Genomic DNA, 10,987 nt, shown 5'->3' on the forward strand with positions numbered 1-10,987 from the left:
GGTTGTTTGGAGGATTTTTGAACCTGTATTCAATGTATAGTAATTTGAAGACTCCCTACTTTTTCTGAGTCTTATTTATATTTAAATATATACACAAACACATTTCCCCCACATTCTGCTGTGTTTTTAAACATGTTTTCCTGTTTAGTAGCCTGTTCATCCTTAGCAGTAAATTTCTCACGGATGACTTTTTCATTTCTTGCTTTTACCTTTCTTCAGCTTCCTGTTTTAATTTTCCCAAGATTCCTTCTGGAGTTGTGGAGTCCAAGAGCTTCACCACCTTCTCCCGAGATTCAGCACCCTTATCTAAAACCACGTGGTCACTCTTCTGCGCTCTAAAACCTTGGAAAGACAGGGACAGAGCTCTGCATTAGCCTCTCCTCCCGACCCAGGCGCTGCGATGGCTACAGTTCCGGCTTCAGCTGTCAAATCTGTTAGAGCGTTCTGTTTGGCGCCAGGCTCCGCGTGGATGGCTGTGGTGACTCAGCCTTTAGGATCAGCAACCACAGGACCGGAGGGACAAAGCGGTGTCTCTGGGTCCTTGCTCTGGCTTCTACCCGCTTTCCTGTGCATCCTGGAGCCGCAATGGAGCCGAGCATTGCCAAGGCCTGGCGCAGGTCCCCTCAGCCAAGGCCGAGCCCCAGCATCTTCGCCCAGGCGGGCTCCAGAAAGCCGAGGATATGCTTATAAATTGAATAAAATCATTTTGAATCGATATAAAAGAAAGATATTAATGAACAAATATTTTGAAACTAAGCTTCCATAGTGTCGTAAGACAAGATAAGGATGTTCTAAGGAGTGTGCCTCTTTATTTTTTATCTTGGGTTATTACCATTTATCTTCTAACCATCTATCTTCATCCAACCTCTGTCAGTTTTCACAGCTGCTTTTTAAATCCTAGCAACATGTGTCCCATTCATTTATCTTCTTTGCTATGAAGCCAGGTGATGACATCCTTTTTGAAATGACCAGGACATTCTTTAAAAAAAAAAATCAATTACAGCAGTAACTTTTCAATACACCAGTTAAATACATTTATTGACACTACAATATAACAAGAATATTTTCTAGTTATATGGTTTTCCATTTCAGTGTAGAAAGTTCAAGCATTATATAACAAGTAGTTCATTAATTTTCAATATCTCCCTATGGTGGAAAAAGGAGAAAAATTATTGCCTTAAATTTGCAGGTTAGGAATAATAAAGCAGAGCTCATATTATTTGCTTCAGGGCACAGCATGAATCAGGACAGAACCATTCAGAGAATCTTGAGTAAAGTAAGCCCACATATTAGTTTGAACCCTTTCTTAGAAAATAATCTGAGATAATACGTAGTCATATTAAAATGCATGAATTTATGGTAATTATTTTCAACATCACCTCTTAAAAGCTGAGTTGTGATGATTCAGTCATTTCTTTTTTCACCATTCAGAGTTTTGCTGAAGAAAGAAATATTACATTGTTAGACCATGAATTCCATATTTGATACAGCTTTGAAAAGCACTTTCTTTGAAATATTTAAATTTATCATTCTGATTAACTGCTGAGATTACAATGTATAAGTCACTCTGCTAATTCCTGAACACAAAATATTTAATAAGAATTGTTTGATTTCAAGAGAATTTTATACTCTGTTGAGGAGAAAAATTATACACATAATTGAAACAAAATAAGCCAATTTTATATACATTGCCATATTTTGTAGAGACTATATATAAAAGGTGATACTTTAAGCACTCACAGTGTCTCATATGGAAAAGTGCTAGCATATACCAACCTCCCTCTCTTCCTCTGGACTCCTACCATTCACATTTAATCCTGTTTGCCTACCATAGTCAATCTGGTCTATCAGGTCTAGATCAGATTTCATTACTTCAGGTATTAAGGCCTTTGGTGGCTCTCCATTACGTACAACATTCAGCACAAGCTCTTTTGCAGAATGTAGGAGTCATTCTCAAATTGGATGTGTTCCTCTCCAGCCTCACCTCTGTCACCTAGTATCCAGTTTGTTTTGATAGGTTACCTGCACCTTGCTGTTTTACATCTTTTCTGTTCCTGCTTTCTGAAGTGCTTTCCATACCTAGCCAAACCCATTTTGCTTAGTTTTACTCTTCACTCATGATTCAGTTAGGACTTAACTTTTCTAAGAAACACTCCCAAACTGCAAGCATTTTCTTTTCATTTTTATAACACATCATGTCAATCTCAATTTTCCCCCTTCTATAATATAATCAGTTATATTGCAGGCAAAATATAACATCTTTGCCATGAATGTGATCAATTGACTACTAACCTACTCTTCCACTCATTCTACTATATTTTCCCATCTTGCAGATTCTCTTTTAGGCAGATTCGCAGATTCAAATTAGATTTTGCCACTAAGTTATACTTTTTATGAAATTTGATGGCTAATGAGATAGGAAGTTATCTGTATGCTCTTTATTTTCCCCTGGACAGTAAGTTTTAATGCAGCAATATTTCTGTGCCCAGTTTTATATGTCTAAGAGTTTAAGAATAGTTTAACAGAGACAGAAGCTATACTTCAGATTTCTGTGTGTAAGCATTAAGTTTCATGGGGTAGACATGGTTATAGTCACAGCTATATTTGCAATAGCTTCATGATCCCAGATTTCTGACTCTGAGAGCTGGAGGAAAGTGTGTTTGAAATCAAAGGTTCTAGGACTAATCTCTCCATTTCCACTTTCCAGATATTTGCCAGCTTAACAGCTCTTGGAAGATCATGATGCTGTAACATGAACTAAAAAAAAAAAAAAAAAAAAAAAAACAACTTACCCCCTTCATGCTGATCCAACATGGCTGCAGGTTTAGCACATCCATCTCCCCATCATGTACCTAAGGCTAACTTGCTCCATGCCTGAGATACCATGATGATTACGTGTATGCTGCAACTGCATGTGGATATGCCATGGAAGCTTCCTATGGATCACCATTTGCACTGAAGGCCTGCCTAAACTCCACCCCACTTGCACACTCAATTAGCATACAATCACCTACCCAATAAAGGAATGGTCCAAACATTGATAAGGGCAGCCACCATTCTTTCCTTATGGAGAGAGTTGCCCACACTCATATCTAAATGAGTACTATTCCTGTGTCGTGCTCTGAAACCCAGCAGGGTATTCCATTTGCCTACAACAGTCTCTCATTCTTGCCATTAGTCCATTTACCATTAACTCACCTATAACTGCACATTCCTAAAAACCTGAAAGATGGTCTACTTTGGTGCTCTCACTCAAGCCATTTATTCATCTCAATGAGACTTCCAATCTATTCACTCTATGGCATTTTGCTGGTTTGTCCTAGTTCTTTTTTTAATCCCATCTTGTATTCTATTAGGAGCTACCTGGCAAAAATCTATAGTTTCAGATAAATGAAAGTAAAATATTTAAAAAAAGAAAAAACTGGTAATGAAACCTGACCTAGGGCTCAAACATTCTGAACTCAAATACAATAAAAATATTATATTTTTCTATTATGCCATTTCTATCATGTAAGAAAATGTCACAACTGTTACAAATATATCCCAATTGGGTATGTGCACACATACGTGTGTACATGTTCACACACACACACACACACAAACTGTTCACTGGCTCCCCTTGATTTCAGAACCATAAAGTTCAAATGGTCAATTGACGTAACATGATTCAGTTTTTCATAAATCTGTGCTTTAAAATGTGTATTTTATACCTTATCCCCTTACTTCTTACCTCTACCCAAATTTTATCCCCAGATGATGATCTTGCTTGAGTTGTATCAAACCAGTTCTCAGTTAAAAACTTCAAGGAAAAAGAAAATCCTCTGCATAAGAGCCTTCATTTTTTCTGGCCACCAAACCTTATTAATGCCCCCATCTGTACCATGGCTTTCCCTCTCAGTCTTAATAAAAACCATTTATAACAATCGCTTTCAGGGATCTACATAATCTGCCCTCATTCTCTCTTAATGTTTTCCCAACTTCTGTTCTGTTTATATCTTGAAAACAAATATAGTAGAGAGAAGTTTCCAATCAAGCATATAAAATCACAACTATCCTACAGTATACCAGATTGTACCCTTCCTAACTTTTCTCACAGTACTTATCACTGTGGATAATTACTGCTTTTGTTTACATTTTCTCTACACTTGTTTCATTTTGTTTTTGTTTTTGTCTTTGTTTAATGTCATATCCAGAGGATTTAAAAGAATAAATGTGGACACATTTAAAATATCTACTTTTTAAAAGGTAAACAAACACAACACTATATGGAGTTTTTTTAATCAGAGTTTATAGTTATTTACAGTTTGTGAAGCTTTTTTTAAAAAAAATTATTTGAAAGGCAGGATTACAGAGAGGCAGAGAGGGAGAGAGAGGAAGATGTCTTTCATTCACTGGCTCACTCCCCAGCTGGCACAACAACCAGAGCTGTGCCAATTTGAAGCTAGGAGGCAGGAGCTTCTTCTCGATCTCCCACATGGGTGCAGGGGCCCAGTGACTTGGGCCATCTTTCAGTGCTTTCTCAGGCCATAGCAGAGAGCTGGATCAGAAGAAAAGCAGCTGGGATTTGAAACGGTGCCCATACCTGATGCTGGCATGCAGGCCACGGATTTACCCTCTATGCCACAGCACTGGCCCCAAAGCTTTTTTTTTTTTTAATCAAAGTGTGTAGTTATTTTTATGAAATATTTATTTATTTATTTGAAAGGCAGAGTTACAGAAAGGAGAGACAGAAAGATCTTCTATCTACTGGTTCACTCCCCAAAAAGCCACAGTGACTGTGTATGAACTATGTCACATCAAGGAGCTGTGTTGAGGTCTTAAGCCTAAGGCTGGCCCCTGACCAGCAGGGACAGTACAAGCACTCCCCAACAAGGCGAATGGGAGAGGTAAGGTCGACAGGTGATGAACACACCGCAAGCACCCGTGAGTTTTGTCGAAGCAGGAACCACTTTATTGAGGAAGTGTACAGGCTTATAAAGCTTACGAAAGACATGCACAGTAGGGGAGCCAATCAGAGAAAAGGTCATGAAGGCATGGGTGGACCATGCACAGGGGCACCTTAAGCAAAGTCTAGGGATCATGCACTGTGCACGTGTCTGGAACTAAATCGGACCTATCCTTGCAGGTGGGCTGATCTTCTGTAGCTTAACTGCAGCAGCTGCAGACACACCCCTCGAACATCCTCCAGGCGCCATATTACAATGGAGATTTTAGGCAGTGCCCAATATTTCCCCCATTTTGTTTTATATTAAAGAAAGAAAGAGGAACTGAGTGGAGAGTGTGCCTGTCTTAGGTTGTCCCCTCTGACTGGGATCAGCCCTTTAGGGAGCACGTCTGTCTTAGGTTGTCCCCCTCTGGGGATCTTACCCGTCATTGACTACTACTCCAGCTGTTAAGGGCTGCCCCAGGAGATCTTACCCATCATTGGCTACCACCTCAGCAACTCAGGGTATGATGTATTATACCTCTACATCTTGGCAGTGGCCGTGGGTGGATGTACAGGGTTCCCAATCTGGTGCTTAAAGAGCAGCATAACCAGGTTCTTGAAGAGTGGCATATTGTTGTCGGACCACCATTAACTGGACCACAGTGATACGATCTTGGACAAATTTAAGAAGCTTATACAAGGATGATGGAGACCAAGGGATCCACAAGGGGGAGGAGATAAGGAAGCTATACCCCAAGGCCCAACCACAGATAACTAGAACTTCTTGGAGGGTCTTGATCTTGTCCTGGACAATGCCGGAGCAATTAGCATAAAAGCAGCACTCCTGATGTACCATGATGATCCAGTCACAATGAGGCAGAGTCCAATATGGTCTTTTCATCCCTGTAAGAGAAATTAAAAATTACTCCTCAGGTGGGGGTCCTCCTGGGTGATATTCTTTGGCAGAGGGGAGATATTTAAGATTTCTCACAGGAACCCATATGGGGTTGGAATTCCCCTGAGGGAAGACACATCCAAATCCTCTACCAGCATTTATCAGTGGGTCTGGTCCTTGCCAGCATCCTGTTAGTGAGTCCTTCCATTTTACCCTAACCAAAAGTAGGATACTTGGAGGGAACAATGTAAAAGGCTGACAAGGGCTGATGTTTTGGAAAATTTAAATATTTAAGGTGAGCATGGCCATTCATAGCTGGTCTTGTGGGGGTATGATTCTCCCTTTTTGTTTTATCATTTTACATTTTGGCAGCACTTTTAATCTAAACATCCCGATTGGTTATTATCTCTGCAAGATGAGAGATATATCTTTTGACATCTCCAGGGGCCCTCTGGAGATATCAAAAGTTTAGAGAATTTAGAACTTTGATTTTTAGAAAGTTCGTTAAAGATGCCAAGAGAAATTAGAGTATTTGGTCAAAATAGAATTTCTTAACATCCTGAAATGACAGCCATTTATTTAGTTAGGGTGATTTTAACACCTTTATACCAGATCTAATCATGATGATACTTAACATAACTTTTTAAGACTTAATTTTTTTTATTAATCTAAACTTAACAGAGACAGTAAACAATAGATTACCTTGGCAGAACATGAATTCTAGGTCTTTTGTTGTTGAATAAACCAGAAATGAAAAACCTTGAACATAAGAGTTAGCACACGAAAGCATCACATAACTCAGAACTATTTAACAGAGTTAAAAAGAGCTTACACAGCCTAACTTTAGAAATGGCAGAGTAACTGATTAAGCAGATATAGTTAAAAACAGACGTTACAGTTTTTGTAAAAACAGATCTATAAAAGAAACAAGTTTAAAGCATATCAAAGACATGTAAAGGCTTGTATACACAGAATTTACTCTCATTTTCATAAGACCACTTTAACTGGAAAGCAAAAACATGAATACAACATAGATCTAACATAATTTACCACATTTTAATGTAATTTGCATAATTTAAATTGACTCAAACAGTTGTATTTAACAAATTTAGTTTCATCCTTTGAGAGTTCCAGGGATCCAACTGGAAGCCTCAAAATTGGAAGACTCAGTTTAGAATTTAAACTGTCAGAGAGTCAAACTGTTTAGCCAACAATTAGTACATTTAACCTGAGCATTTTAACCAAGGCTGTGGGCTAGATATGATCAGAGTTAGGTAATCACTCAAACATTAAAAACAGGCAAATAATGTAAACAACTTTGCGTTGTAGTTTTTCCAATCAAGACTCACTCAGTACTAGTTTTTTTTTTTAATCAAAGTGTGTAGTTATTTTTATGAAACATCTATTTATTTATTTGAAAGGCAGAGTTACAGAAAGGAGAGACAGAAAGATCTTCTATCTACTGGTTCACTCCCCAAAAAGTCACAATGACTGTGTATGAACTATGTCACATCAAGGAGCTGTGTGGAGGTCTTAAGCCTGAGGCTGGCCCCTGACCAGCAGGGACAGTACAGGCACTCCCCAACAAGGAGAATGGGAGAGACACATGCAAACTCTCATCAGATAAGTTAGCTACAGCAGCAGAGAAAAGGACTGGTCATCAGCATATGAGCCCATTACTTAGGTTTCCATTAACTGCAAAGAGAAAGACCCATCGGGTTGGAAAGGGTTAATGGATTAAGGTTCTGGCTCCCTTAGGTAAGGCCAGTAGTAGCCAGAGGCATTTCCCTCCCCCTACCTCCCCACTCCCACAGTGAGGAGAGGTATTGAGTTGGAAATGGGGAGAAAATGGGGAGCCCTAGGGAGTGCTCTCCCTAGAGATACCTGACCATGCCCATGTGGGTGCAGCAGGCTGCATTGACTGGTAGAGAGTGCAGAGAAAGGCCATGGTCCCCCATTTACAGGAAATACTGCATATGCTAGGAACTAGCAGGACTGGCCGTAGGGTTGGGTAGGCATGCTGTTTACAAGATGGCAGCAGGCTATCCAAGGGAGGGGAATACCCATAAAGGGGTGGCCACATGGGTGGCACAAAGCCCTCTGTAATTGGAGGTGCGGTGGGTTGAGACAGCACTGGGCCTTTGAAGGCTACTGCCACACCTGAAGGCTCTACCTGAGTTTTAACTGCCTCTGGGGATTTATGAGCCTCCTGATGTTCCTCATCAAAGGCCACCCCGCCCATCAGTTTCCTATCAACCGGCTTAGGTGTGCAAGATTTTTTTGTGTGGTACATATCTCAGTGCCTTAGGTGCCGGGTCCTCAAACTTAGCATGAGATTGCCCCATCCTTTCTGGGATACCTTACCTTGAGAGCCTCGCTTAGCCACATTTGCTGGTACTTTCACTTAGGCCGGAGTCAGTCCTTCTCTCAGCTGGAGTCAGTCCTTCTTTAGGGCTCGTTTGAACCCATCGTGTCCCACGTCGGGCACCCCTTGACCGAATTGGCTGCCTTGGCTATATAAGCAGCTGTAGCAACTGGAATAAACGAGTCTGCGGGCTGCTCGCCTCTGGCCTGCTTTCACCTGACTCCCAGGGTCTGTGTGGTGACTCTGCACCTCTTGCCCCCACCGCGCTCCTCCTCTCAGAACAAATCCTCTCAGAAAGAAATCAACCTCAACACATGTTTAAAACCAGGGAATTGAACTGGAAGTGGAGCAACCAAACTCAGAATGATGTTTATATGGGATGCCACCATCACAGGCAGCAGCTTAACGTGCTGTGCTACAATGTCGATCCCCAAGGTTCAGTTCTTTTTCAAGAACAAATTAATTGATTAATTTTAATTTTGTCATATATAAATTAACTATTAATATCAGTGAAAAAAGCTTAGAAGGTACCTAATAATAGCTATAGGCCTCCTGACACTCAAATCCAGAGGTTTCTTTATGGTATTCATACAGCTAAAATACCATGTTGAAAAGATATGGTAATAAGCATATGAATATTTTTATTACAGTTTCACTTTAATATATGGTGTTCATGCACAGGATCATAGATTATTTAAAAATAGAAATTGAATAAACAGGACTTTTTTAAAAGCTTCCGTGCTTATGGTATATGCTGTAAACTGGACTAGATGGTAGACATAAAAACGTTCCAGAAAAAAGTTCCTAGGTGTATGAAGCTTACAGTCTAGAAAGGAAATAGATAAAAGGAAGTATATTTTTATCATCTTGGAGCAATGACAGCTGAGGTCAAAAACAACATCCCAAATAATTTCTAAAAAAGAACTTTTTTTTTTTTGTATTAGAGATAGAGGGAGACACACACAGAGAGAGAGAGAGAAGGAGAGAACTTCCATTCGCTGGTTTACTCCCAAAGTGGCCTTAATAGCTGGGGCTAGGCCTGACTGAAACCAGGAGCCAGGAGCTTCTAGGTTTCCCACATGGGTGCAGGGGCCAAAGGACTTGTACTATCCTCCACTGCTTCCCCAGGCACATTAATATGGAGCTGGATCAGAAGTGGAACAGCCAGGACTCGAACCAATGCCCATACGGGATGCTAGGGCCACAGGTGGCAGACTAACTTGCTATGCCAAAATGCCAGCCTCCTTGAATAAATGTTATGCAGATAATATCCAGATTCTGAGTCCTATTCTTAGTACAGTTTACTCTGCTGTGTATTCTATATTTGTACTCATTTTATATCCTTCTATGGTTTAAATTGCTTGATAGGGAAGGGGTGAGGGAGTGGGAAAGGGGAGGGTTGCGGGTGGGAGGGACGTTATGGGGGGAGAGCCATTGTAATCCATAAGCCGTACTTTGGAAATTTATATTCATTAAATAGAAGTTAAAAAAAATTGCTTGATAGTCCAGAGAGAAAGGGGTACACAGATTATCTTCCATAATTTTGATTGCTATTCTTGATTTTAGTGTTTGAATATTATAAACCACAGTATTTTATATGATTTTAAATGTGTTATTTAAAACAAAGTGTTTTACAAAAGCTTCACAGAACCTTAACAAATAATTGGAACACAGTTGAAGAAGATAATGAGCTGAAAATTTCTGTTTGGTGAGACAAAAGGAAGCCTAGAGGTGCAATGTCCTCAGCAAACACCATCCACCTGTTTTCCTCATTCACTGATTAGCAACACTTCCAGGCAAATCGTCTTACTAGTTTGGAAGACGCCGATTAAACAGCTATCTGCCTATGAGATAGGAGGATATGTCCACTGACTGATTCTATAATGTAGCATGAGCCTTGGAATCCCTTCCTAAGCCTGAAATAGTCTGTATCTAGAGGAGTCTATGCTCATGCTTGCTGCAAAGTTTTTTTTCATTATTGTATAAACCAAGTACAATTGACTGTAACCCCCACTGCTATACCCATGCATGTAGTGCTGTTTGCGCCATGCTAACTTTCCCAGGAGACTGCTAGCCACTAACTGGGCATAGAAGCTTATTACTACTGTCCTGTTTCTGTCAGAATGTTGCTACATTTTAAAATAGGGCCTTTTGGAGGTAATCTGCATAAAATAAAGTCAGATGGGTGGGTACTGATCCAGTATGATTACTCTCCCTATAAGAAGGTAAGGTTAAGACACAAGCAGGTAAAGATACTGGACTAAGACAGCTATGCACAAGCCAAGGAGGGAGGCTCTCAGAAGAAACCAACCCTGTCAGCACCTCGATCTTGGATGTCTACTCTTTAGAACAATGAGGAAATAAACTCTTGTTTTTTTTTTTTAAATATTTATTTATTTTAAAGGCAGAAGTAGAGAGAGAGAGAAGAATGAGAATCTTCCATTTGTTGGTTTACTCCCTACATGGCCACAATAGCCAGGACTCGCCAGGCCAGATCCAGGAGCCTGGAGATCCTTCTCGATCTCAAACGTGGGCACGTGGGTGCAGGAGCCCAAGGACTTGGGCCATCTTCCACTGCTCATTAGCAGGGAGCTGGTGGGTAAGTTGTGGAGCAACCAGGACTTGAACTGGTGCCCATATAGGAGCCAGCACTGCAGGTGGAGGCTTAACCTCCTATGCCACAGTTCCAGCCCCAAATTCCTGGTTTTTTAAGTTATATGGTCTGTGATTCTTTGTATCTGATACGCTTGCCAAAGGATGAGGGATGCAGCAATTGAATGTACTCCAATGTTATTCTCTA

General features: G+C 40.3%; 1 pseudogene; it reads right to left on the bottom strand.

The window, feature by feature from the left end:
* Positions 1–205: 205 nt before the first annotated feature.
* Positions 206–5,374, bottom strand: LOC149125600 (UPF0235 protein C15orf40 homolog pseudogene; annotated as a pseudogene).
* Positions 5,375–10,987: the final 5,613 nt, after the last annotated feature.

This window comes from Oryctolagus cuniculus, chromosome 7 (genome assembly GCF_051225735.1).
Source record: "Oryctolagus cuniculus isolate XC-2025 breed Fujian yellow rabbit chromosome 7, ASM5122573v1, whole genome shotgun sequence".
NCBI classification, from domain to species: domain Eukaryota; kingdom Metazoa; phylum Chordata; class Mammalia; order Lagomorpha; family Leporidae; genus Oryctolagus; species Oryctolagus cuniculus.